At 37.6% G+C, this 27,097-nt stretch overlaps 3 pseudogenes across 3 annotated transcripts; 1 reads left to right on the forward strand and 2 right to left on the reverse strand.

Annotated features, from left to right (window-relative positions):
- Nucleotides 1-446: 446 nt before the first annotated feature.
- On the reverse strand, nt 447-2,826 carry LOC148740236 (uncharacterized; annotated as a pseudogene). The gene is made up of 2 exons (XR_015996537.1): nt 2,692-2,826; nt 447-2,321 (listed from the first exon to the last, which is right to left on the reverse strand). The product of XR_015996537.1 is annotated as an uncharacterized LOC148740236 (transcript).
- A 770-nt stretch (nt 2,827-3,596) lies between these two features.
- LOC148740237 (uncharacterized) lies at nt 3,597-10,670 on the forward strand (annotated as a pseudogene). The gene is made up of 15 exons (XR_015996538.1): nt 3,597-4,161; nt 4,589-4,691; nt 5,093-5,313; nt 5,408-5,539; nt 5,764-5,934; nt 6,901-7,040; nt 7,375-7,486; nt 7,589-7,670; nt 7,801-7,979; nt 8,266-8,361; nt 8,484-8,570; nt 8,814-8,865; nt 9,038-9,103; nt 9,502-9,680; nt 9,833-10,670. The product of XR_015996538.1 is annotated as an uncharacterized LOC148740237 (transcript).
- A 5,608-nt stretch (nt 10,671-16,278) lies between these two features.
- On the reverse strand, nt 16,279-23,331 carry LOC148740238 (uncharacterized; annotated as a pseudogene). Its single transcript, XR_015996542.1, has 6 exons — nt 22,742-23,331; nt 20,147-20,279; nt 19,841-20,013; nt 19,090-19,228; nt 16,892-18,075; nt 16,279-16,700 (listed from the first exon to the last, which is right to left on the reverse strand). The product of XR_015996542.1 is annotated as an uncharacterized LOC148740238 (transcript).
- Between the last annotated feature and the right edge of the window lie 3,766 nt (nt 23,332-27,097).

A 27,097-nucleotide genomic window follows, 5' to 3' on the forward strand; every position in this document is an offset into this window, starting at 1 on the left:
GTATCTATTAACGACTAGCATCTGTGACACAAACTAAACACATATTGCTTGTCAATGGTGTACCTTAAAGCTGTGTTTTTGTCAACTTGAGAATTACTGAAGTTCTTTAATGGCAGATTGTGGCTAGCCTTAACTGCAGCCTTTATATGAAAAATTGTACATGAAGTACCTGGAATCAAACTGGTTGTAAGTTCACCTCGATCAAATGGTACAATGCATGGACTGATAAATTGGTGAGTGCATAGCACACTATGGCAGCTTTGTCAATAGGAGCCAGAGACTTGCCTGGTTTTGCCTTTACCAACGAAACAATACCGGCTTCTGCAAAGTATGTGCGTGGTTATACCCCAGTTTGTGTTGTTACTATCACTATTTAGAAAACACAGCATCAATCCCACAAGTATCAATAATTAGCTGAATCTCAAACTAAACTATATGCACATGCGCCAAGTTTGGAAAATTTTTATTACAAAAGAAACATACAGCCTTGAAAGCTTAACCATTAATCACTTTTCAATTGCTTCCTTATTCAAACCAGTAACACAACCAAATTCAAAACAACCAAAGACAACACAGAGTTGTGGCAAACGATCATACCGGCTTCCCCAAAGCACATGGGCGATGTAGTATCCAACAAAAAAAATTTACCGTTCACACAAAATAAAGGTATTGCAATCCAAACTACTGCACAAGTCTTAAAAAAGTCTACATTGGCATACCTTATTACAAGTATTGACAGCTATTTAGAATGCATGACATTGACAAGTATATGCGTAACACCTTCAACTTACACTTCAGACAGCTATGTTACAGGGATTGTAACGCGTGGTTATCCCCCAACATGGCTGACCCCGGTTTTTTAATTTATGCCGATATCACGTGCAAACAAAGAATTAAAATGCTTACGTTGCACTTCTGTGGGGATAACCATGACGTAATTTCACAAAGACCAATCAAACGACTTCCGTCGTTTCTCAGAAAGCAGCACGAGGAAAACGCCAGTTCTTATTAGACTTTCAAAGCTAAATGCATAAAATCTCAGAATGATTTGATAAACATCCTAAGGGACAAATCCAATAGATTTGAAGCTCACAAAGACTGTAAAATTGTACGTCTGTATCAAAATCACAAACCACTCATTAGTTTCCACTTTTACAGGGCTGGTCAAAAGGCATACTTGAGTGGGTCATTACTTTTTCGATCCTTCAAAAAGGTGTGGGCTGTGTAATTTTTCACTACACAGAAGGGCTGGGTCATCTTCTTTTCCCATGCAGAGGGGGAGGTAATCTAATTTCTGACCTCTATTTTGGGGTCAGTCATTTTTTTTATTCCAATGGTAAGGGGTTAGGTCATTTGTTCAGGTCCTCCCCCTGTAATTTTTGGCCACTCCTCCACAGGTATCATAATCATTTCAGTGATGTGTATTTCATTGAAAGAAAATAAAAAGCTCCAAGACCTAGATAGTAAACATTACTACAACACACCCTTCTTTAGCCAAAACATTGAACAAGATAAAAATAACAATTCAGTTGTCTAAAGCTTTCTATTGTGACAGCTTGTTAAAATTGGGTCTTGATTGTTGCAAAGAAATGCACAAACAGACCACATTTGCATTGCACTGCCAAAGAGATTCAGTGAGACAACGCTATCCCATATATGAAAAATTTTAATTTTATTAATTGCACGTTCGACATGGATCCTCAATCGTGCAATCTCCTGAGTTCTCACAACATCCTCCAGGGGCATTTGTGTGGATGTTCCCAAGAATGGTGGAATATTCAAAGAAACACCTTAAGGTAAGATGTCACTTATAGTAAAACCTTTATCTGACATCATGGAATCTCCTTCATTGAATGGCAGGTCAAGCATGCCTGACCTTTCTACAGTTTCTCTGTCTGATATACTTCCTGTATACAGTTGGCTTATGAAAGTGATAGCACCAGACGGAGAAATTCCCACAAGCCCCTTTAGTGTAGTATGATTCTTGTAGGCACTGAAAAACTCACTATTCAGCAACAAGCTACTAGGCATTGCACACTTCACTTCCGTACAATCAATAATAACTCTTGTACTTGGATATAACTTCCTGAAGTCTTCAGGCATTTTTCTATTGACAGCTTCTCTTGATGGCCACATGTTAAGCACTCCAAATCGAAGACACATAAAATTGATCCAACTAATAACAATTCTACTAACACTTGCCTGAGAAACATTAAACAGGTGGGAAAGGTGGATTTCTGAAAATCCCTGTCTTAAGTGACTCGAAGTGAGAAAAAATTCTTCTTGTGGTTTGATTGATCTTGGTCTACCTCTCTTTTCATCTTAAGGTTGTTCTTCCAAGACCAACCTCATCTTATATGCAACATTCTTTTACGTACCAGGCTAGCAAACAATGGAACAATCTGACAAACAAAATAAGGATGTCGGAATCCCTTTCTATATTTAGGAAAAATTTGCAGGACATGCAGTTGTCCTCATCGTATGACTGCAGCTGTTTGTTTTGTAAACAAATAGTCTAGTCACAAATAGCAATTATTCATTCTAGATAATTAATTTTTATTTCTTACCTATTACTTATATATGTAAATTATGTCAAATTTTTATGGCACATTTGGATTTAAACGAGCTATTCGCTCATATGCGATATGTGGCTAAATAAAGTTACTTACTTACTTACTTACTTACTTACACCTAACTGTGGTGGAGACATAGTGTCTCTGAGGGTATCTAATTTTCACCTGACAACCAGTACCTGACATTTTCTCCATTATCTCCCGGATTTAAATATTCAAAGGATGCCAAGAATGCTTTGTAGTTAGGAAAGCCTGTATAGAACAACATTGCCTCATCAGAGGTAAACCGACTAAGTGAGAAGACGTTTGACTGAAGTGCTTTATTTTTGCCTTCCAAATCTGCAACTATATATTCGAGATTTGCGCATTTTTTTTTCAAGTGGCCTTAATTGTTTGAGGGTCCCATTAAGATCTTTTTCAGTGGAAGGCATTTTATTAAGGCTGGTAGTAGCGGCTCCTAACATAGTGGTTTCGTTAGTACCTGTTTCAAGAATATCGTTTGCGGCTTCAGGTGTTTTGCCAGGCTCCGAACACACTGAAGAAGACTCTTTTTCTGGGGCAGATCTCTTCTCTTTTCGCAGTCGTAGATAAGGCCTCTCGGTAGGGGGCGGTCACTTTCGTTGTGAAGTTTGTTTCCAAGCAAATATCGACGGAACTGCATTTGTCTTCAGAGACGTTCGTCCACCAAGACCCTTTGAGATGTCACTAAGCTTGAAATGTAATGAACACACTTTTGATGCCTCAGAGATGCGAAAAAATCTACCAAAATCTCTACGTAAAGTATGTATCCAACGTTTCTTCATTTTCTCTTCGTATGGAAACTTAAATAATCCAATTTGTTCTCCTTTTGATCCAACACCCCCTCTTTGTATTCAAAATGGTACTCAACAGTAATTGTTTGACTTCGACGCCATGTTTCTTGCGATGCCTCCTAAGCCTCGTTTTGGTGAACTCGGCTTAGGTCTTAACCGCGCGTCCGCCATTTATGAATTCGCTCGAAATTAACCGCTTACATGCGGACACCAAGGCCTGGTATCACAGCCCGCAAACCCCTTGAAACGCGATTTTCATTATGCCTCCTAAACGAGATTTTAGATCGAAAAAAAATTTGAATTTAGTAACTTTCAAAGGGGAAAAAGCTGCGAGGAAGGCGAAGTTTAGTGTTCCTGTTCGATATGCCGCCCAGCAATTTATTGATTCAACGTCTGTGGCCGCCGGATCTTCTTTGAACACGGGCAGAGGTTTTTCTCCAGATCAAGAAGACCTTCCCCATATTGACGAACCTCATGGCTTAAGAACTAAAAAAAAATCAAAGGTTACAAAAGTACGGCTGAGGCGCAAGCTAAAAGCTTACCATGAAAGGAAAGCCACGCTGGCTGCGTCCTGGCTCAATGCAAGAGAGCTGCTTGTCTCAGCACTCTTGACAAGACAGGCTTTGCCTTTGGAGCAGATGTGTGTCATTCCTTTTTGCGAAGAAAAGGCATGCGGCAGATGCCTTGACTGCAGTCCTGGGCACTTTATGTGTGAATAGCACATCAATTTGGTTCACGCAGTAGGTAGATCACTTCATCACCCAGAAGTTTGGATGGTGAATTTAAGTTTTTTGGAGCACAATCTTGTCAGCTACCTTTTAAATATTCAATGACGTTGTAAAACCCAATTTCATGTCTACTCTGGCCGTTTGCCAGTTTCGTTTGTTGTATGTTGTCTTGTGGTTTTATTTCAAGGCGGCATCCTTTCTTCTTTTTTCTTACTGTTACTGCACTATTACTTTTTAAAACTTATGTAGTTTTTCTCAACTTCAATGTGTATTATGTCAGTTAAACCTGCCCCATTTTTGTACAGAGGAAAAAGCGAGAACAGGGAGCATTATGTTTTCTTGCAAATGTACATGTAATTTTCCCTGGATTCAGAACGTAGTTAAGTCCGTTTTTGGAAATTTTGAAAGAGTTGGCTGATTTAAGGGGTATGTGATTTAAAGTCACCTAATAACAAAGGATATAATATACTGTTAGGATGAAAGATTTGTACCATATCAGTTTGAGGAGTGTGTCTGGACTACACCTCACAACTTGGATCATGGATATGTGCGTGATATTATAGCTGTTGGTTTGCATGGTAAGTAACTGACAGCAGTGCAATTTGTAACTATTATAATTATTCTGAGATAGGTTCCATTTTTTCTTGTTCTTTTCTTTTATTTAAATGTTTAGGTTACCTCTTCTAGGAAGGTCTTTGTTTCTGTTTTTACTGGTTTTAAGGTGTTGATTATATTGGTTTAGAAAGTTTTGTAACAAGGACATTACAGAGAGTAACTAATAAGTTAACTGCAAATTTTCCATTACTAAGTCTGGTTTATTCTAACCTAGACAGGTGTCTGTATATTGCAGAAGCTTGTATTTTTTGAGTCTGTTTTCATTTTCATGAGAATAACTATCACTCTTTTGAGCGTGGGTGGGAATTGATAAACAATAGAAGAAGAGCAGCATAGACATGCTATGTTGTTTGTCTTTGTACAGGGAAGCAGCATCTCATTAAAATCAAATGCTGTGAGCATGAACCAGAAGCCATAACCCTGGTCAGGAATGGTTTCTGGCCATCTACACCAAAACAACCCCAGGTAACCTTTGACCTTGGATTCATGGTCCTGCTCCAATACATTTTCCTAGAATGTAGGGTATCTTTAAAGTCAATTTGTCAGGCACTACAATGGTTGGTCCCACCTACTTCCAAGGTTTACGTAAGTATTCATTCAGAAGTTTTTTATCTTATGCTCAGGAATACAATTTTTTTTCTTAAGTTATACAATAAATAAATGATTTGTTCTTCTGTAGATAAAGGACATCTACCGGCTCCTTGTCAGAGATTGTTTCTGTGAGTTCCGGTTTATGTCCAGCATGTTGACCAATCTGAAGTATTTCAATCCTTGTTAAGAGAATGATCATGAATGTCTTGCATGTCCTAAGGTTTGTGAGAGTTATCCTTCAGTGACTAATGTCTACCATGATAGTAAATCTGAGAAAATCATTGTATATGTAGGCATAATGAATGACATGAGATTACTTTACACAAGAAACATCAATTTGGATCTTCTCAGCCAGAGCTATTTCCTCATTTTTTAATTTATTTTGGCTTAAGAAATATTTCTAACATGACATTTGTAATTTTGCTTTTTTGCATTTGATTGTAGAAGAATGGAAGTTCATATGTCTCCATTGATGCATTGTTTGGATGTGTCTGCAAATGCAGTGCTGGAACCAGTTGAAAGTCTTCCAAGCATGGAGAGGAACTGTTTATTAGCCAAGAAAAAGTAGATAGGTTTATAGCTAATTACAGCAAAAGACCAAGCAGCAAGTCAACGGTGTGTTAACTAAGACTATCTTTTCCCCTTATTTTGTGTGTTGTTGCTTTATTCTTACCTTTTGTTACCCAGTATTACTTATGCTACTACTCAACCATTGCAACGAGATACCAAAAGTAACAATTATGTTCTTTGGTAATTTTAAGTGTTTGTTTTTTTAACTTGTAATTAGTTGATTACGTCAGGGCCACAAGTTTATTAGCCTGTGGCTATTACATGCTACCCTGTATAAATAAAGTCTTTATTATTTTTAGTCGTTATTATTATTATATATGAAGGTGTTGTATTAATCAAATATAGTACAGTTTGAAGGGTTGGTTACTTTGGTTCTGGCTGCTTATAAGTCTGCCCAAAATACATGTAGCTCTAATATATTGTTAGTTTGTTATGTTAACTTTACAGGAACCTTATGAATATTCAGGTTAAGAACAGTACATAACCTTTATTGCAGCCTCTCTTTTCTTTGATTTTATCCTTTCTTTTTCAAGTAAAGTTTGTTTCTTCTTTTTTTGTAATTAAATTATGGTCTTTAGAGGTAATATATTGATATATGCTTGCACAATTAACTCTGCCAAGGGTGTCTACCATCACTCTTGCTGGTCCCAAGCCCAAATAAAAGAGGAGGGGTTGTGAAGCAGTAAATTTATTTTGTTGTCTAAGTTTGAATTTGATTACAAATTGAAAAGTGATGATTGTTTTCTGCTAATTTTTTCCTTGCCTTCTTTTCCATCATGTGATTTTTAATTTCTAATAGTACTAGTCCATTCCAAAACACATGTTGCTCAAATATATTGTTAGTTTGCTAGTTTGCTAGTATGTAAACTTTACAGGAACCTTGTGAATTGTGAGCTTCAAGAACAATACTGAACTGTTTATTATCTTCATTAAGTATGGTTTAATTTGAAACCTTCAATTGGAAAGGTGTGAAGGAAGTTGAAAATTTAAGTTAAAAGTTTTTTGTTGTAGGAGCAATGTAACCAGTTTCAAGCTGGGTCCAATCTCCACTCCAAGAACAAATCAGCAAAGCTGGATGAGACGGCCCTCTTTGGAGGAGGCTGTAAGCATGAAGTGCCACTCAAGTTTTTCAGCTTGAGGAGAGGAGAAGAGTGTGTACATGCAAAATGAAATATATACTAAAACCTATATTTACATTTTGGTTTGGCTATTGTCAAGCAATATGTAATTTATAGAGTTACTTAATGTTAAATTGTAAGATGTAAAAATTCAGAGACAAGTTACTTTGAATTCTTAGTAGCAAATTTACATGACCAATGTTGGGTCCCAAAGAAAGATTTTTTTGTGTGTTACTTAATATGTACAGCTGTATAGTGTAACCCTGTGTTATAAACCAATTACATTAGGGCACTCAATGAAACTAGGGCAAGATTCAATTGCAGCATGCAAATGGTTATTAATGATGATTATAATTTTATCAAACAGGATTGGAAATGCTGTGTATTTGCTGAAATGGATTAAAAATCATGTACAAGACAAAGCTATCAACATTCACTTCTTTTATGATATTGTATGTGTGCTGGATACATATTTGAGAGTAAGATTTTTTTGCAGTTTTATTTCAACTGAAATCTTGGTCGTGGTATTCTAGTATTTTTACTTGTTAAACAATTGTTGTATTGTTTTATTTGCACTGTACAATACGCACCAGGAAACATTGCTTGAAAATGTTATTCTTGCGATATCAGCATTGCACTGCTATGGACAAAGTTTCTTGTCAGGTATTTTGAAAGATATGCCCATTGAATACTTTTGAGGAGTTAATAGTTATTGTAGAACGCATGCATCCTTACTTCAAAACAGCTAATGTTTTCATGATTCATTTTTTGTTCTTTTGCATTATAACACTAGGTCAACTACAGCGGAAGAAGGCAAGAAGTGTTCGGGTTGAGTGATGGCGAGGTGATGGAGAGATTGTACTTACTTAAGGCCAACTGCAAAAGTAACGAAAGAAATGACTCCAGCCCATCGAGTTGATACCTTAACTGACTTCTTGATGCACTACGCAAAAAAGTCTATTTCGAACCTTGGTAATGTTGCTGTCAATCTTCACGTTTTACAAATACGGTCATTACCAGAATATATCCTTTTGTGACCGATTTCAGTTGTGATGTTTTCGTAAACCAGTCGTTACGTAAACCAGTCGTTTTCGTAAACCACTCTGTAATTTATATTCATATATTTTTCTCGGTATATTAGCATCTCTATTGGCAGAGGCCTAACAAGCCTCATTTTCATCCGAGGTTAAATAAAGTCATCATCATCATCATCATCATCTTGCTGTTTTTGACTGATTCTTTTTTCCCAAAAATTTAGGAGAACGACTTCGTGACCATTTGAAGAAAGCAGTGGAAATGGAGAAAGAAACTGAAGAGCAACTAAATTTGCTTCTTGGGAAGTTGAACGAAACAGGTTGGGGTTTGATTTTACTATCTGTCATATTTCTATGTTATCCCTCCAATATATAGGGATGTCGAGATGATGATACAGCCCCGTTTTACTATTGATTTTTAGTGTATTTTTCCATTACCAAGGTATTAAGGTGGACATATCCAGCATCTCAGAGTGGAGTATGATGGAGAAATCTACGGCTAACAAAGCAGCCAGCACAAGAAAAGCTAGTACGTACAAATTTTCCGTTTAACTAGGATGGAGATCTCGTGTTGTTAATGTTATATGAGGTCGCATATTTATTGAGGGGAAGTTATTTGGATTGGCTCCTCGCCTTTAACGACCAATAATAAAAATTGGTTATAGATAATTTTTTAAGTGCTAAAGAGGAACATAATGAACTACCGCAACTGAAGCTAAGAGTTACTCAAGTGATCACAAATATTTAGGATTTGACGTTTTCTTCTTGAAAGGTTCATCACCAGATGATTACCCAGACAAGTTGACGCAGTTCTTCTGTGTACGGTATGAAGTGGCATGAGGACATGCAGTTTACTCCAAATGTGCAACTCGTGATTTAGTCTCTTGAATTTTGCAAGAATTATGTCACTTTTTGGTCCATCACCAGGCTCTCTGTCATTCATCTCGACTTTTTCTAAACTTTTTCCACTGAATTTTTCACACCGTTCAGTTACAGAACAAACCTGCAAAAAAGCTCCCCGGGATCTGAAACTTGGAAAATATTGACCGATCAGCTTGACAGGTATGAAACCATCTTTTGGATCCTGCAAGTTACTCTCCTAGTCTGGGAACTAAGTTATATTTCCGTCAAAATATTAGAACAGTTTTGAAATGAGATCTGCCAAAACAATACCAATGTAATCATTTCTAGCCACAACATCTACAAATAGCTAATCATACTACGAGACCTGAAACAGTCAGGCAATCGAGCAATAAGAATTTTGGACAACGGCAGTCAAACGTGCAAGTCGTTATTGGTATTTTACTTGATTCTCGCGGCAAGTTTGGCAATGGTATTTTACTTGATTCTCACGGCTGTTTGGCAATGGCATTGCAAAGCAATGCAGAACCAAACCAAATGCAATTTAATACCAAAAATGATTTTGGCTTCTCCACTTTTTCCCTTTCTGGCGGTAATAGGTTGGATCAACAGCTAAAGAACCTTGAAAGCGGCCAACCCCGGTGGTCTCCGGACAGCACCATGTATATTGCATACCTCCGGGATTTGCGAGACAAGCGTCGAGAGGACCTGTTGTTGTCCATGCATGTTAAGTGCTCAGAAAGGTGGTTTCTCTTACAACTGATGAAGAAATATGCAGGTATTGCATTGATATGTTCAGGTGTCAACATTTGGTGTCAACATTTGTCGTCAAGAAGCCCAATTGGAGCTGTAACTATCGTAGCGAAATAATAGCTGTAAATCTCGGCTTTTTATGGTATCATTTTGACTTTTGTCGTGTTAATTCTTTAGATGGACAAGCCATTGCGAAACGGCTTTGTACGCAGATCACGAAGGCAACATGAGCCATTAAACAGCTGGTCAAGGAATATACAAAAGAAAACGTTGACACGTTGGATTGTAAATACCCTTCCACAATTTCAGTTCAAGACGCGTTAAACATCGACACTCCTTTGTGGCTTGTACTTAACGATGACATCCAGTCGCATTCTACTGTCCCCTATTGTTTAAAGAGGCAACTCATTGATTTGGTCCATCTCCGCAAAAGATGCCAAGAAGAAAATAGCCAACACCAAAGTAGAAATGGTCCGAATGCTCAGTCATTTCGAGGGAAAGTTGAAGGTATTGGACGCATGGTCAAAGGAGCTGATAGAACAGAAGGATTCGGAGCGAGCTCGTGCATTGCTTGCTATTGCTTGCACTAAAATGGATGAGCTTTCCGTATTCACTCACCATCTCCACGGTCCCTTTTCTGGAGGTGCTGGTGGCCATGAAGAATGTGAAGCTCAGTTTGATCTTGGAATTTTCCCTGAACTGGATTCCGATGATGACGATGAGGAGGTTCAAAAAGATGACGATGATAACAGTGATGAAGCTGACGTTGTTCAACAGCTCGGCCAAAGTGAAATCTTTGAGGACTTGCGTTCCGTTCTTTATGCCGAATACGGAAGTGACAGCGCATCCGATTCAGATAGTTCAGATTTCGACACAGAAATATCTTAATGTTAACTTGAGAATCGTCTCAGCTGCCTGTTCCTTTTTTTTTTTTCTTCACTCATAAACGTGAAGCTACCAAAAAATGTTACCAATCTGCAAACAAAAACAAAATAAACTCTAGGTTAATCAGTCAGTTACTTTGCAAGACAACTAAGAGCTCTCCTGTCCCCTAATTAATGCAACCTCCTTTTCTCCTCCTTGCTGCCTTAACGCACCTTTGCCTGGTCACTTTGTTGGGACGTTTGTAGCCTGTTTAAATAAAGGGCGTTACAGCATTTTGGCCCAAGTGTTTGTACGTAAAACAATGATGAATAGTTACAATTATTTGGTGCACTTTTCCGTGATTCAGTTAAGCGAAGATCAATACAATATCCCATAAGCGCCACTAGAATGTCGCAGAAATTGGCCAATATCGCCAGAATTGATTTGTCCAAGTACCCCATGAAAATTAATAGAAAGTTAATAAAACTGGCCAATATCAACGAAGTAAGTCCAAGTCCATATCCCATGAAAATCATAAAAAAGTTGCGGAAAGTGACTAGCACAAAATTGAAAATTGAACCAAGCCCTGTCAATAGCAATATCCCATAACAGCCGCGAGAAAGTCGCAGAAAATAAGACAAAATCACCAAAATAGATGTGTCCAAGTGTCCCATGAAAATCAGGGCCCCTTTCTTGGGCAAACTGACCAAGATCGCTAAAGTGGGACCTAAATGCGGGCCAAGAGCAATATCCCATGAAAACCGTACGAAAATTTTGAAAACTAGTCAATATCACTAAAATGAGTCTAACACTGGTCAATGCTGATGTCCCAAGAGGAACATATGAAAGTCTGTGGTAACTGGCCAATATCGCAGAAATAAGTCTAACCTGGGTCAATGCCGATATCCCATGATAAACAATGCAAAATTATTAATAAAGACCAAAATGGAAATTTGAACCAAGTGCAGTCAATAGCAATATCCCATAAGAACTGCGAGAAAGTCGCAGAAATTGGAAAAAAATCACTAAAATTGACGTGTCTAAGTATCCCATGAAAATCAGGGCCCCTTTTTTGGGCAAACTGACTAAAATTGCTGAAGCGGGACCTAAATGCGGGTCAAGAACAACATCCCATTGAGACCATAATAAACTTGTGGGAACTGGCCAATATCGGTAAAATGAGTCTAACGAGGGTCAATGCCGATATCCCATGAAGATTAAAAGAAAGTCTGTGGAAACTGGCTAAAATCGCAAATTGAGTCTAGCACGGGTCAATGCCAACACATCTCATGAAAACCAAAAGAAAGTCTGTGGTAACTGGCCTATATCGCAAAAATGAGTCTAACACGGGTCAATGGCGATATCCCATGAAGATTAAAAGAAAGTCTGTGGAAACTGGCCAATGTCACAAATTGAGTCAAACACGGGTCTATGCCGACATCTCATGAAAACCAAGAGAAGGTTTGTGGCAACGGACCAATATCGCTAAAAATAAGCGTAGAACGGGTCAATGTCGATATCCCATGAAAACCAAAGGAAAGTCTGTGGAAACTTGCCAATATCGCTAAAATGAGTCAATTTAGTGAAAATGGGTCCAAGTGCGGTCTATGGCGATATCCCATGAAAGTCATAAGAAAGTTGTTGAAACTGACCAATATCGCTAAAATGGGCCAGTTCAGTTCAAATGGGTCCAAGTGCTGGTCTATGCCGATATCCCATGAAAGTCATAAGAAAGTTGTTGAAACTGGCCACTATCGCTAAAATTAATTGGCCAATTCAGTTAAAATGGGTCGGTCTAAGTGATGGTCTATGCCGATATCCCATGAAAGTCACAAGAAAGTCGTTGAAACTGGCCAATATTGGTAAAAATGGGTGAATTCAGTTAAAGTAGGCCGGTCCAAGTACAGGTCTATGCCGATATCCCATGAAAATCATAAGAAAGTTGTGGAAACTGGCCAATATCTCTAAAATGGGCCAATTGGGTTAAAATAGGTCCAAGTGCAGGTCTATGCCGATATCCCATGAAAATCATATGAAAGTTGTTGAAACTGGCCAATATCGCAAAAATGGGCCAATTTAGTTAAAATGGGTCCAATTGCAGGTCTACGCCGATATCCTATGAAAATAACATGAAAGGTGTTGAAACTGGCCTGTATCGCTAAAGCGGACCAATTTAGTTGAAATGGGTCCAAGTGCGGTCTACGTCGACATCCCGTGAAAGTCAAGAAAGTTGTTAAAACTAGCCAATATCGCTAAAATGGGCCAATTAAGTTGAAATGGGTCCAAGTGCGGGTCTATGTCGATATCCCATGAAAATCATATGAAAGTTGTTGAAATTGGCCAATATCGCTAAAATGGGCCAATTTAGTTAAAATGGGTCCAAGTGCGGGTCTATGCCGATATCCCTTGAAAGTCATAAAAGTTAGCCAGTTGTTAAAACTGGCTAATGTCCCTAAAATGGGCCAATTTAGTTGAAATGGGTCCAAGTGGGGGTCTATGTCGATATCCCTTGAGAATCATATGAAAGTTGTCGAAATTGGTCAACATCGCTAAAATGGGCCAATTTAGTTAAAATGGGTCCAAGTGCGGGTCTATGCCGATATCCCATGAAAGTCATAAGAAAGTTGTGGAGACTGGCCAATATCTTTAAAAATAAGGCCAATTTAGTTAAAATGGGTCCAAGTGCGGGTCTATGCCGATATACCATGAAAATCGTATGAAAGTTGTTGAAACTGGCCGATATCGCTAAAATGGGCCAATTCAGTTAAAATAGGCTGGTCCAACTGCGGGTCTTTGCCGATATCCCATGAAAGTCATAAGAGAGTTGTTGAAACTGGCCAATATCGCTAAAATGGGCCAATTGAGTTAAAATAGTTCCAAGTGCTGGTCTATGCCGATATCCCATGAAAATCATATGAAAGTTGTTGAAACCGGCCAATATCGCTAAAATGGGTCAATTTAGTTAAAATGGGTCCAAGTGTAGGTCTACGCCGATATTCTATGACAATCATATGAAAGGTGTTGAAACTGGCTTGTATCCCTAAAGTGGACCAATTTAGTTAAAATGGGTCCAAGTGCGGTCTATGTCGATATCCCATGAAAGTCGTAAGAAAGTTGTTAAAACTAGCCAATATCGCTAAAGTGGACCAATTTAGTTAAAATGGGTCCAAGTGCGGTCTATGGCGATATCCCATGAAAATCATAGGAAAGTTGTTAAAACTGGCCATTGTCGCTAAAATGGGCCAATTTAGTTCAAATGGGTCCAAGTGCGGGTCTATGTCGATATCCCATGAAAATCACATGAAAGTTGTTGAAATTGGCCAATATCGCTAAAATGGGCCAATTTAGTTAAAATGGGCCCAAGTGCGGGTCCATGCCGATATCCCATGAAAATCATATGAAAGTTGTTGAAATTGGTCAACATCGCTAAAATGGGCCAATTTAGTTAAAATGGGTCCAAGTGCGGGTCTATGCCGATATCCCATGAAAGTCATAGGAAAGTTGTTAAAACTGGCCACTGTCGCTAAAATGGGCCAATTTAGTTGAAATGGTTCCAAGCGCGGGTCTATGTCGATATCCCATGAAAATCATATGAAAGTTGTTGAAATTGGCCAATATCGCTAAAATGGGCCAATTGGGTTAAAATAGGTCCAAGCGCGGGTCTCTGTCGATATCCCATGAAAATCATATGAAAGTTGTTGAAATTGGCCAATATCGCTAAAATGGGCCAATTTAGTTAAAATGGGTCCAAGTGCGGGTCCATGCCGATATCCCATGAAAATCATATGAAAGTTGTTGAAATTGGCCAATATCGCTAAAATGGGCCAATTTAGTTAAAATGGGTCCAACTGCGGGTCTATGCCGATATCCATGAAAGTCATAAGAAAGTTGTGGACTGGCCAATATCTTTAAAGATGGACCAATTTAGTTAAAATGGGTCCAAGTGCGGGTCTATGCCGATATCCCATGAAAATCTTATGAAAGTTGTTGAAACTGGCCAATATCGCTAAAATGGGCCATTTCAGTTAAAATCGGCCGTTCCAAGTGCGGGTCTATGCCGATATCCAATGAAAGTCATAAGAAAGTTGTTGAAACTGGCCAATGATAGCTAAAATGGGCCAATTTAGTCAACATGGGTCTCTGCCGATATCCCATGAATGTCTTATGAAAGTTGTTGACACTGGCCAATATCGCTAAAATGGGTCCAAAACGGTCATTGCTGATATCCCATGTCAAACAAAGGAAAGCTGAAGAAAAAGGATAATTTTTTTTAAATCGGTTTAAGCGGGTGAATGCCAATATACCACAGAAATCACAAAAATGTGAGTCAGTTTTCATTGTTCGAGAAGACTCATTTGGATAAACTCACATTTGCTTCAAAATGTTTATAATGATCTGAATGATATCTTCCTGGGAAAGTTAAAGTGCACCTACACCCAAAAAATTTTATTCGCTTGACGAAGTAAGCTTATTTTTTTGAGTATTTCTGCGCAAAAATTTTTTTAATTTCCTCAAATCTTCAATTTTCTATGCCCAGTCAAAATACGGAAAATCGGCCGCCATCTTGCCCCACGATCGAGTTTAAAGAGGAATGGCTCTAGTGGGTAATGTGACGTCAAATTGAGAACACGAAAGTCTGCTTTTCACACATTTTCACTTGTTTGGGAAGATTGTAGTCGATAATTGTCCGAAAATATGCCGACTAAGTGTGTTGTAGAAGGATGTAGCAACGTGCGAAATTTGCAAGAGGGTATCGCGCTTCATACAATCTTCATACAACACACCTAGTCGGCATATTTCGGACAATATCGACGACAATCTTCCCAAACAAGTGAAAATGTGTGAGATGCAGACTTTCGTGTTCTCGATTTGACGTCACATTACCCGCTAGAGCCATTCTTCTTTAAACTCGGTCGTGGGGCAAGATGGCGGCCGATTTTCCGTATTTTGACTGGGCATAGAAAATTAAAGATTTGAGCAAATTAAAAAATTTTTGCACAGAAATACTCCAAAAAATAAGCTTATTTCGTTAAGCAAAAAAAAAAATTGGGTTTAGGTGCACTTTAAAACACACATAGTTTTCCAGGGTTTTTACATCAGCTAAGGACCAAGAAAAACCCGGGCCATAATGGTCTTCATTTCGTCTTATAATTGGTTTTCACAGCAACAAAGTCTTCGTTTAACCAGAAGTAGCCGCAACACAAAAGAAAATGAATAGCGGTGACTGTTTTCCCCCCTACTTAATCCTAAAAAATTTAAATTGCTATTACGTGCCACTCAAGAATTAGGATAAATGTTCAGACGGGTTCATTCGTGGAGGAAGATCAACTACAATACTTAATGAAATGACTAATTGATTGACGTGTAAAGTACAAGCGTTATAAGTACATAGCTTAGTCACCCTGAATTGGACTACTGCTTGAATGAAGATAGTGACGATACTCGAGGGGAAAGCTGCGTAAGCCATTTAATGATCAGTTTTCCGAATGCCCATGATTTACTTTCGACTCAACAGACGCAGCAAGTGTGACACTGTTTACAAGTGTCATAAAATTAAGCCAGTTAAAACATATCATTTACAATTGGAATACGCAGTATGTAATAATGGAAGTATTCCTGTGTTTACCGCAATTTTTTTTGTTGGCTAAAACACCAAACTCGGCTCTAAAAAAAAGGCCGTGAATGGAAAAAGAGAAAAATATACCTGCGAATGGTGCTATATTCTTAACTTTGTCATGAAACTATGCGATAGACAATGGTATTTTTAAAGCCCAATGAACAGTGCTTTTTATTCTTTTATTGCCTTCTGAGATTTCACACATTAGCTAAAAAACCAAACCAAAAGAACTACAAAATGAAGAGACTTATTTGCTAAAAACCACGTTACAATTGGTTATGCACAGTTCCAAAACGTTGTCGCACCTTATCAGGGAAGTCAGCCTTAAGAAGTTGATCTATGTCGAGTGACTGAAAATAAGTTGCTCAAAAGGCCACTCATAAGAGCGACCGAAAACACCGATTCCCCTTCATCGATTGCCTCATGACACAAAGGGTGCAATGCCGGAGTAAGGACCCTTTGCACTTCAATCATAACGTTCCCCCATGTGTGTTCGTAGTAAAAGAACAGGAACTGCAGGTATTTCTCCGGCCGTGCTTGGTAACAGCATTTCAAAGTCAGTATCTGCGTAAAAAAGGGTTACAAAGTTCATCACGTCAGAGTTAAATACTTAAAAGAGCAAATAGTTCATCAGTCTTCACTTTGTTTCATTCAAATTTCACATTCCTTTCTCACGCCCAATAAACCGACACTATGAGTTGTTAACACCTTTAACCTTAAACTTTACAAAGCCAGAAATACAAAAACTGGCTCACCTTTGGAAACAATAAAACCAGGAGCCGATGAGGTGCTGTGTTAAGGGAAATTAGGTAAAGTGCATGAATGAGTAGTCTCAACGGAACAGCAAATGTGTGGGAAGTGGACTGATCAACACTAACTGTAGCAGTGGTTGCAAATGACGAATAAACACAACAAGAGCTTGTGTGGGATGAAGATTGCTGAACTCTAACAAGGGCACTTACATGAGATGGCTTTACATTGGTGGAAGGTGATGACAGGCATCTAACTAGCGGAGCGGACAGGCTGTGACATGTATCAGGGGAGAAGGAAGTGTAGTGTATAGCGTGTTAATAAGAAGATGTATGTATCGTAATATTAAGATGTATTGCAATGAAAAGATGATTTGTAATGTAAAATGGCCTCTAACTTAAACCAGGTGGACTAGAGGAAGTTCATGAATTACTAAAGGAAGGAGAGGGCGTATGGGTAGTTGATGTGGGAGTAATGGCTGTAGGAGTTATGCAACTATCCGAGGAGGGTCCAGGTAAAGATATACCAAAGCTCCAGTCATGATGGGTGAGCCACAGCTTTCGGCGCTGGCTGCGTCCATAAAGCGACGGTTTCCGGGGAATAACACCAATCTCTCCCTTTATATCCAATGGAAGGTTGTTAAATAAAATGCCCATTTGCTGTATCTTGGCGTAAGGCATTTTACTTCCTCTCCTTTCAACAAGTTCACCCACAAAAGAGAAAAATAGAAATTAACAGAAAAAAAAAAAAAAAAAAAAAACTGAAGCTAGATGTCACTGCTTGCCGCACTGAATATCGTATAACTATACAGGACTTCTAGCTATAGACAAAGAGAATTGCCACAAGAAGAAGTCAAATGCAGAATCAAACTTTGTGTTGGAAAAGACGGTCTGTTTTTCGTATTGCATAAAATCAAAAGAAAAAGTAGAAACTAAGGGTAACAGCTATTGACCCCTTCCACCTAACTGCTTCAAATAGAAGTCTATGAATAAGTAGTGTTCACTCATGGGAAAACTGAAACTGAATGCGGTCTTCTGGTCCACCGAGATTGCCGCTCTGACATGTGGTCTGAACCCGAGCGTGCATGTATTAAGGCAAATATATGTATAAAAAAGCATACTGTATTTGGTGTTGTGCACTTATTGTAGATGTTTTACAGAGACGTCTTGCTTTTCCTCCAAGGAATTACCTATAAAATAACGACATATTTTCACTGGAAATCTGATACTTTTTTTTCTAATTTCTTAGAAATCCAGATGCGTAGTGTAGTAAGTTGTTGATCTAAACATAGTGCCTTTCATTGTGTTTCATTTCCTGGTATTCCTGGTATTCCTGGTACTTCAAGTCTACTGAAAGTATACTTTGTGTATCTCATTTGCTGTACACTTTGATTACAGAATTAGTATACTAAAAGTATACTTAATTTTGGTAAGGGATAATATACTGAGACTACTGTGGTATTTAAGACCACAGATGTACACTTTAAGTAGCCTAAGGGCCTGATTACATGAGCCGGGCTGGCCCGGTTAGCCGGGCTGATTTCTTTTGTTTTGGTGTTCGCCAAAGCGTGAAAACAAAAGAAATCAGCCCGGCTAACCGGGCCAGCCCGGCTCATGTAATCAGGCCCTAAAACGAGAAAAGGGATTACTGCTCTTGATGATGCGTTTAGCTGTCCTGTTTATGTTTTCAGTGAGGAAATGCAATACAAATTGGAATCTACATGTAATTGGTTCAATACATGTTTTTTTTCTTCATCATCAACTCATAGATAGAAAAATCCAAAAGGGGGATTGTAGTGTCGTCACTTAGACACAAAGAGACTGTTTCTCTTTCCTTGCCAAAGGCCAAGTGAACCTTATCGAAAAACACGTTACACAGATAGACGTATAAGTGTTTACTGACTTAGTAATTTTACAGCATGCGGGTATTTCCATTCCAGTAGGATTATTGCAAGTAATACATTTACTGAATTATGTAAAAAGTGCTCACCTTAGAACCCATACTAGGTTGTTGTCAATAAATGAGATAGGTACATGTATAATCAATACACTACAGGGATCAATCAAAGACACACTTCACAAATTCTTAAGCGAAAAAGTTGGAGAAAGACTTCAACATTACAAGTCAAATTTGGAAGAGCTTCTGAAACTGCATATCAAAAGTAAAGTGCTAATTAATGCATATTTATAGTCAGTATACTCACTGTGTAATCTACTTGCAAATGTTTCCATGATGTTTGTTTTCAAAAGACTGTCACCAATTCCAGCTGAACCTTGGTAACAAATGCCATCATATGCACATAACACAACTGCATGACCACCTAATGTTTCCAGTTCAGCAACCTGTGTAAACCATTGATAAGGGTTAGTAACAAGAATGTACCTGAGTTATTAAATAACTTTCATTGTTTATTAGGAGAGTGAGACACCTAATGACCAATTACAAAAATTACAAGTAATGAAAAACATTTGGCACATCTTAATACATGACAATCCAAACAGATAAATATCATATTTTAATTTGACAATAGTCAATCTACCAGTTACATAAATTATTATAACAATAAGAAAACTAGGAAATTATAAACTTTTATCAATTAAATCAATGTATGGCAGAATTCAATACAAAATGCTTGTTTAAACAAAATTTAACATCTTCTAGTCCTGATCTGGGCTAGAAAAGTTCAGGCAAAGATACACAAGAAAAGAGATGGGAGAGCTGTTCTAGCACAATTGAAGGCCATTTTCAACATAAACCAAATCATGTCAGTTACTTTATCAGGTATATCACTTCAATTACTTGTAACTAAGATCTCATTTGATGTAGTTTAGTAAATTGTACTCATGCAGTCATTTAAAAACTACAAAGTTCAAAACACATACTGTGATAAACATCATAGTAATTACGTAATAATGGTCACGATGATGACTATAATAATATTATTACTACCTGACCTGTTTAATGATGTTGCCAATGATCCTATTGGCTTGTTTATCAGCTGAGGGTGGTGACACAACTGACCCTGTATCTGTTGCCACCTTTTTGTAGGCATCTCTATCTGACTTACACAAGTTTCTCCACTTTTCTCCAATGATATGGAAGACCTCTGCACTTCCCCCTGTCTGTTCTGCGGAATTAAAGGACATGACATAATCACAGAACAGACTGGGGGAAGAGCAGAGGTCTTCCATACCATTGGAGAAAAGTGGAGGAACTTGTCCAATTTTAGCTAAATATATGTAGTTTATATCTGTGATTACCTTTCTGTAGGAACTCCCTAGTGAAAGCATTAAACCCACTTTGTTTCCTCACTGGTTTCTTTTCTGTCCTCTTCTGTGCATCAAGCACTCTGGAACCACTGTTACATTTTGCATTGTGATTGTTTATTCAGTGCTGATCAGAAAAAAAGTAATGTTTCACATCATTGAAAAAAAAAAGAAAAGACAAAGAAGTGTAAAATTCCAACTGGTTTACAAATTTGGCAGACAAGAAAACTTTGAACTACCTGTCACTGACAATACCCAGTCACAGCTAGTTTCTAATTTCAAAAGGATCATGAAAAAACCTATACTAAATCAGCAATTGGGAAAACATTCTGTCTAATTAATTTATTGTATTGGCATGACTCATAACAGTTAGATGACATTGTACAATAGCCAAAAACGTATTGGAAAAAAGTAAAGTGTTATTATACAAGTCAACTCAATCCTAAGGACATGTTTGCTTAGCTTTTAAAATTTGCCCAAGTAGTGACACCATGTCTTCCCTCAAGATTTTCTTTAACTCTAATTCAGTTTTCCATAAATTGTACATTGCTTTGAGGTAGGTGAGCATATTAAGACTACCACCATATAATTAAATTAAAAAACTTGATTGTTATTATCATTGTAATATCTACTATGCCAATGACACCCCTATTACCGGTATGTCGCCTTTTTGAATTTGCAAAGTCTAGGAGGAGGTCTATGCATGTAATCCCAAAAATTGAAGTTCTGAGCCTCTTGAAGATCTTGAGTCCTTAATAGTATTTCTTGATATATCTCTACTCATTTGTATGGTACAGTTTAAACACTGACATCGATTAATTGCAAAGTTTGTTTATCTTGCTATAAAACTTGAGAAATACTCCTCTTATATTCAACTGTAATATTACCAACATTTGTAAATTGTTGTAAGTCAAAAATCTTTTTAAATTGATTTTTATTTGTTCCTACTTTGCATAATGTATATGCCAAAATAATCAAGAAATAAACAAATTGACAGAGAAAGCAAGGTAGAGAGAGAGAGTGAGAGAGGGCGAAATGTATATCTACATGCCTATATTTGACAATTATTCGACGATATTCACTGAACCTGGGGCGAAAAATTGTTTTAGTATAATTTCAGAGCTGAACAACAGAGAAATTTTTAAAATCATAACATTTTAGTAACATTTATTTACATTTTATTTTAACATTTTACATAAACCGCGTGGAGCGGCTTATGTAGTGTCATATAAGGAACTGCTCAACCAATCAAATTGCTGGAAACTCTTTGCTCAGCTCTGAAATTATACTAAACATATATATATATATATATATATATATATATATAATTATATAGGAAGTCTGCAAGTCGATTTTTGCGTGGAACAGTGCTCAATACGTTGAAGCAGAGCAGAATAAATATTATGAGAGGAAAAAAAAGGACGTAACTACATTTCCCGACAAGCCTGTTTCGTGAATCGCTTCACTCTTCTAAAGTGCCCCGGCCATTGACTATCTTGTCATTTACTATCTTGAAGAACATATTTTTGAAAATATAAGGAATCAATTCTACGATATAATCCTTTTGTATTAACATCCTTGCAAGTACCTTATTCAAAATATTTAGTTTAATTGGGTTTTACTGTAATTATATAAAAGATAAAATTTATATTATAGGTAAATAATAAAACAATTAGCTTCACCTGAAACCACCCACAACCATCTAAAACCAATGAGACTGAGAGAATTGGCTTGTTAGGCCATCTGAAGACAAACGATTTCCATCATCATCATGCTCAATAAATAATTTTTCGTTGTACATTGAACAGGAGAGGGGTGCAACTTAAAAAAGCCATTATTATGTAAGAATATATTACAGTCGATCTCATTTTCAGGTGAACAATTGAATCACGAGAGGGCAAAGTTGCACAATTGTTATCAAGAAATTTTTCATAATCGTACCTAGTACATTACGTTTTCATGAGAAGTAAACGTACTTTCATTCAGTACAATTGTCAGCAATGCGAAACGTGCAAACGGGATCCAAAGAATTTCTAGTGATTACAAAGGTCACCAGAGGCGCGCGCTAAATCGTTAAAAACTTAATGAATACGGTACTCTGAGAACATTATTTTTCGGTTGTGCGTGATTTCAGATGATTTTGAATTGTTTAAGATAATTTTAGTTCGTTTTGAGGAGGCTTTAGGTGGCTTCAAATGATTGAAGGCGGTTTCTGGTCGTTCCATGTAACATTACATATGCATCACATGCTTAATTTTCTTTCAACATCAACGGCTTTCACATTATTCGTAAAAAGCTATGGACAACGCAGAACTAGAACTAAGCTGGATGGCGAAAATCTTACACTGTAACAACGTATACAGCCTATGTGTGATAAAAGAAAAAAAAAGGTCAAAAGATGTCCTAAGATCGTAACAGAAAAGGTCAACAGTTCACAAATTACACCAAGATAAAAAATAGCTTGAAAGTCTTACCAACATACATACATCAAATTTAGTGTAGGAAATTAATTATCCTAGTGCCCATGATAAAATGTATGTTAATCACTTTTAGGCCGAGGAACCTTTTAAGGTGTAAGCTGAAAAATACCTTCACTTGGTTTTCGGAAATGCAGACTCTCGCGGCACATGCACGAATTTTGTCGCACATGGCTTTCTTGGTCGAGGTCATTTCTTCGTTGAAAAACGTTGTTAGCACTTCCTTTTGTTCCTCTGAATAAGTTAATCTGGATTGCCTTTCCATTTTAGAGTAAAAAGGTCAGGATCAGGTAATGGGAAACAACAACCTAAACGTTCACGTTGTGCAGGGAAATAAAACAGCTAGTTAAAGGGGTCAGAAAAGGGCACCAATATTTTGACGGTATACGTCACAAGCTCACGATAGGTAAATAGGCCCTACTTTCACCGCTTGTATGCGTTAATTTGATGCTAATTAAATCCGCATGTAAGCGGTTAATTACAAGCGAATCGGGTGGAATAAGGCGTATAATTGAAGTATAAATTATATTCCAATAATCCAATCACCCCTCCCTCGATATATTTTTTATTCGACTGGTTTATTAAATCCACAAGGTTACCAAGTTTCTCATCGCTACTCGGGAGATAGAGACTAGGCCTTTATAGGTTATGCTAGTAAAAGTAGCATATTATGCTAGTAGCATTGCTTTCTTTTTTGGCGAAATTATGCTAAAAGTATGCTCTTTTTTCCAAATGATGCCCCTGTTTTTAAAATTATGCTATTTGCAAAAATTGCAAATAAGTCCAAAAAATACATTTTTTTGATTAGAAGCCGTTGGTCTTCAAGAAAGAAACGTAACAAATCCACAGTGAAATTCAAATAAACATGTGGTTCATGTTAACATGCACTCTAGTACTAGACCATAATCTGTTGTTGCGAGTTGCCTGATGAAAGGTACTGGGACCAACATGGCCTATAATGTGATTTCCGGTTCCGGTGCACCCAGACCCGGGCTCAGACCGTTTCAGACGCCGCTCAGTGATTCACAGTGGACTACAAATGCTACTACTTGAACTAAAACTTGAAACATCGATTAACGTCACCAAGTGTTTGGGAGTAGAGATGAACAATGATCAAATTGTAACATCAAGAATGATCCGATATATTATCAAAATATGCGAATTATGCTAGCATTGCTACTTGGCAGAAATTATGCCAGTTTGCTCAAATTATGCCAAAATAATGCTAGCATAATCTATAAAGGTCTAATAGAGACAAGGCGAGGATTTTTTCTTGCTAACGTAAAGTAATTCAAATTGATAAGCACAACAAGTACGTACAGGGAGTGGAGACCGTGGATTTTCTATTCTTTCTGGGACCATCCTTTTACGCCAACAAAACATGTCTAGTTAAACCGGGCCCAACTTAATGAAAATCAGAAACAGAACTGAAGAACTGAATTTTCTAAAGGATTCAAGTAGTCTCTAACTTTTATTTTTGATGTTCTAAATTTGAATTCGACAATCATTGGTTAATGAAGCAGCGTCTATAAAAAATAAAAAACAAACAAACAAATTTTAAAACGTGTCTAACAAAACAGCATTAAAACTCGTTTAACCTTTGACGTGAATGGGGTGTAAGATACATCAAAGGATGTGAATACCTTCAAAAATTAACTTAAAGCAGTTCAGGAATTTAAGGTGAATCAAAAGCCACATTCAAGGATCAGAGAAAATATTTATCAGCGGTCAATTAAATTTTTGACCACTGATAAAATGACATGCCCAGCCAGAAATTCTGAAGAGTATCTCAAATAATCGTGTAGTTCGATCAGGATCCAGGTTTTATTTATTTATTTATTTATTTATTTTTTCATCTTCGTGAGCCTTTCGGATCGAAATAAATGTGTACTTATCGAATGAATTGACTTTGAGTGATGCAACCTCGTTCCCAGGGTCTCTCATCTTTACGCCCCTTGGAGAAGATGAGACACCCTGGGAACGGAAATGTGAGTGCTGGGCCAGACGGGAAAAATATGTGATCCATGATTGTGATGCCATACATTACTGAGCGCCGAATTTTTCCAGTAGATAATAATTCGGCATTCGCGTGACTGCCACTCTTAGCCCTTGTTCCTTTCTCCTTTCACCTTGCATTCTATGGAGGCCAGGAGCTCCTGGTGGAGGCCGTATAACTTTTTGGACCCTGCTCGTGTCAATGTTTACAGGGAGCACGGGTCAAAGGATAAACATTATAATATCTAAGTTATCACAAGAGATTATACATACAATATCTTGGTTATCATGACCAAAGTTTTTATTACCTTGAATACATCACGATGTCGGTTATTTACATTTTAATTGCATTTTCTAAAGCTGAAGATTATCTAAAAGGCTAGCCTTAATGGTAACGAAAGTGTCATACCCCAGGGCTCGAAATTGCGACCGATACGGTCGCCAATGCGACTAAAAATTTTATCTTGGCGACTAAAAGTTCGAGTTTAGTCGCCACTTTGGCGACTACTGACTAACTTCCTCTGATAAATAAAAGATTGTAGATGAGAAAAATTTCTTAAGTCTCGTTTCTGCGTTTCTGCTTTTCTGCGGCAGGAAATGCAAATTAAGTCTGTTTACCTTTAAGCTAAAACTTGAAATGGTTTTCAAATTGCGTCTTCCGAGACGACATATTACAGTGGCTTCTTCATGGTGATCGCGGGCGCGATAGTTTATTGAAAAGCTTCTGAATTTAAAATTAATCCGTTGAGAACAGGAGGTCAGGTACTAAATGCCTATCAGCCATGTTTGATAAATGTTTCATGCCTTCGTATCGTACGATTTCTTGCATGCGATGTTTATTTATTTATTTATTTATTTATTACAATTTAATGGCATTAATAGTAATACATAACAACAAAACTAATATAAATAGCCATACGGATAATCTGTAAAGGAGTCCAGGACCCCATAAAGAACAGATCACCAATGAATATCTACTAAAATAAGTTACAAAGTAAAGTATAAAATCAAAATAAAATCAATAGTTCAACAATAATAACTAATTTAATGCACGATCCAGTAAACATTTCTTGACTCCCCGCTTGAAAACATCAACACTTGCTGCCTTACGAGTATCGTAGGGCAAAAGATTCCAGGAGTCAACTATCCTGTGAAAAAAACTATATTTAAGTGGATTTGTTCTTGCATATTTCTTCTTAAGAGATAAATCATCGTATTTCCTAAATGAATAATGATCCGCATTAGAATAAAAATCTACGTATGAATCGATATTGATGTTACTTATTCCATTGAGAGCTTTATATAAAAAAGTAACATCAGCTAGAAATCTCCTATTTTCTAGTGACATCAAGTTTAGCTTCTTTAAACGAGTCTCATAATTGTCCTCAGTCTTTAAAATGAACTTGGTTGCTCTTCTTTGTACTTTTTCAACTTTTTCTATGTTCCTTTTGGTGTAGGGTGACCATACAGCAGAGCAGTATTCAACATTCGATCGAACTAACGCGCAGTAAAGAGTTCTCAGAGTCGTAGTATCATCCAGACCTCTACAAGTCCTTTTAATTAGCCCTAACATTTTGTTTGCTTTCGACACAATAATATCAATGTGCGAGTTCCAGATAAAATTGTCAGTAGTTGTAACTCCCAAGTCTTTGAATTCTCTAACTTCTTCCAAGAGAGAATTGTCCAAGGAATAATTAGAGACTAAAGGTTGCCTTTTCTTTGTTAATCTCATAACTTTGCACTTTTTGACATTAAAAGCCATGGCATTGCGAATACTCCAATGATGAAGATTATCCAGGTCCCGTTGAAAACAGAATTGATCACTAACATCATCAATGACTCTTGAAGTTTTACAATCATCAGCAAAAAGCGCAATGGTATTTCCAGGGAGAACAACATCGGGCAAGTCATTCACAAAAACTACAAAAAATAGCGGCCCCAGAATGGAGCCCTGTGGGACACCGGACGGAACTTCTAACCAAGTGGAGGAGACGCCATCCAACACAGTTCTTTGCCAACGATTACTCAAGTAACTCTCACACCACTGTAGTAGGGAGCCAGAAATTCCGAAATTACAGAGCTTCCGCAGTAAAATTGAATGATTCACTCTGTCGAAAGCCTTGGAGAAGTCCAGGAAAGCAACATCCACCTGTCGTCCCTCATCCAAAGCTGTGACCCACTGATAATGAGTGAGAACCAATTGTGACCCACAAGATTTCCCCTTCACAAATCCATGCTGCCACTCAGATAAATAGGGCGAAATATGCGCGTAAACAGCAGTATGCACAAGACGCTCTAAACATTTAGCTGGAATAGGTAACAGGGAAATTGATCTGTAATTTTCCACGAATTCCTTATCATTGTTCTTATGTATAGGAGTGATGTTAGCGGATTTCCACAAGGTGGGCATGACTCCTGAGCTTAGGGATAAGTTAAACAAGTGCGACAAGGGAACCGACAATTCCTTCGCACA

This window comes from Stylophora pistillata, chromosome 2, assembly GCF_964205215.1.
Source record: "Stylophora pistillata chromosome 2, jaStyPist1.2, whole genome shotgun sequence".
In the NCBI taxonomy this organism is placed as follows: domain Eukaryota; kingdom Metazoa; phylum Cnidaria; class Anthozoa; order Scleractinia; family Pocilloporidae; genus Stylophora; species Stylophora pistillata.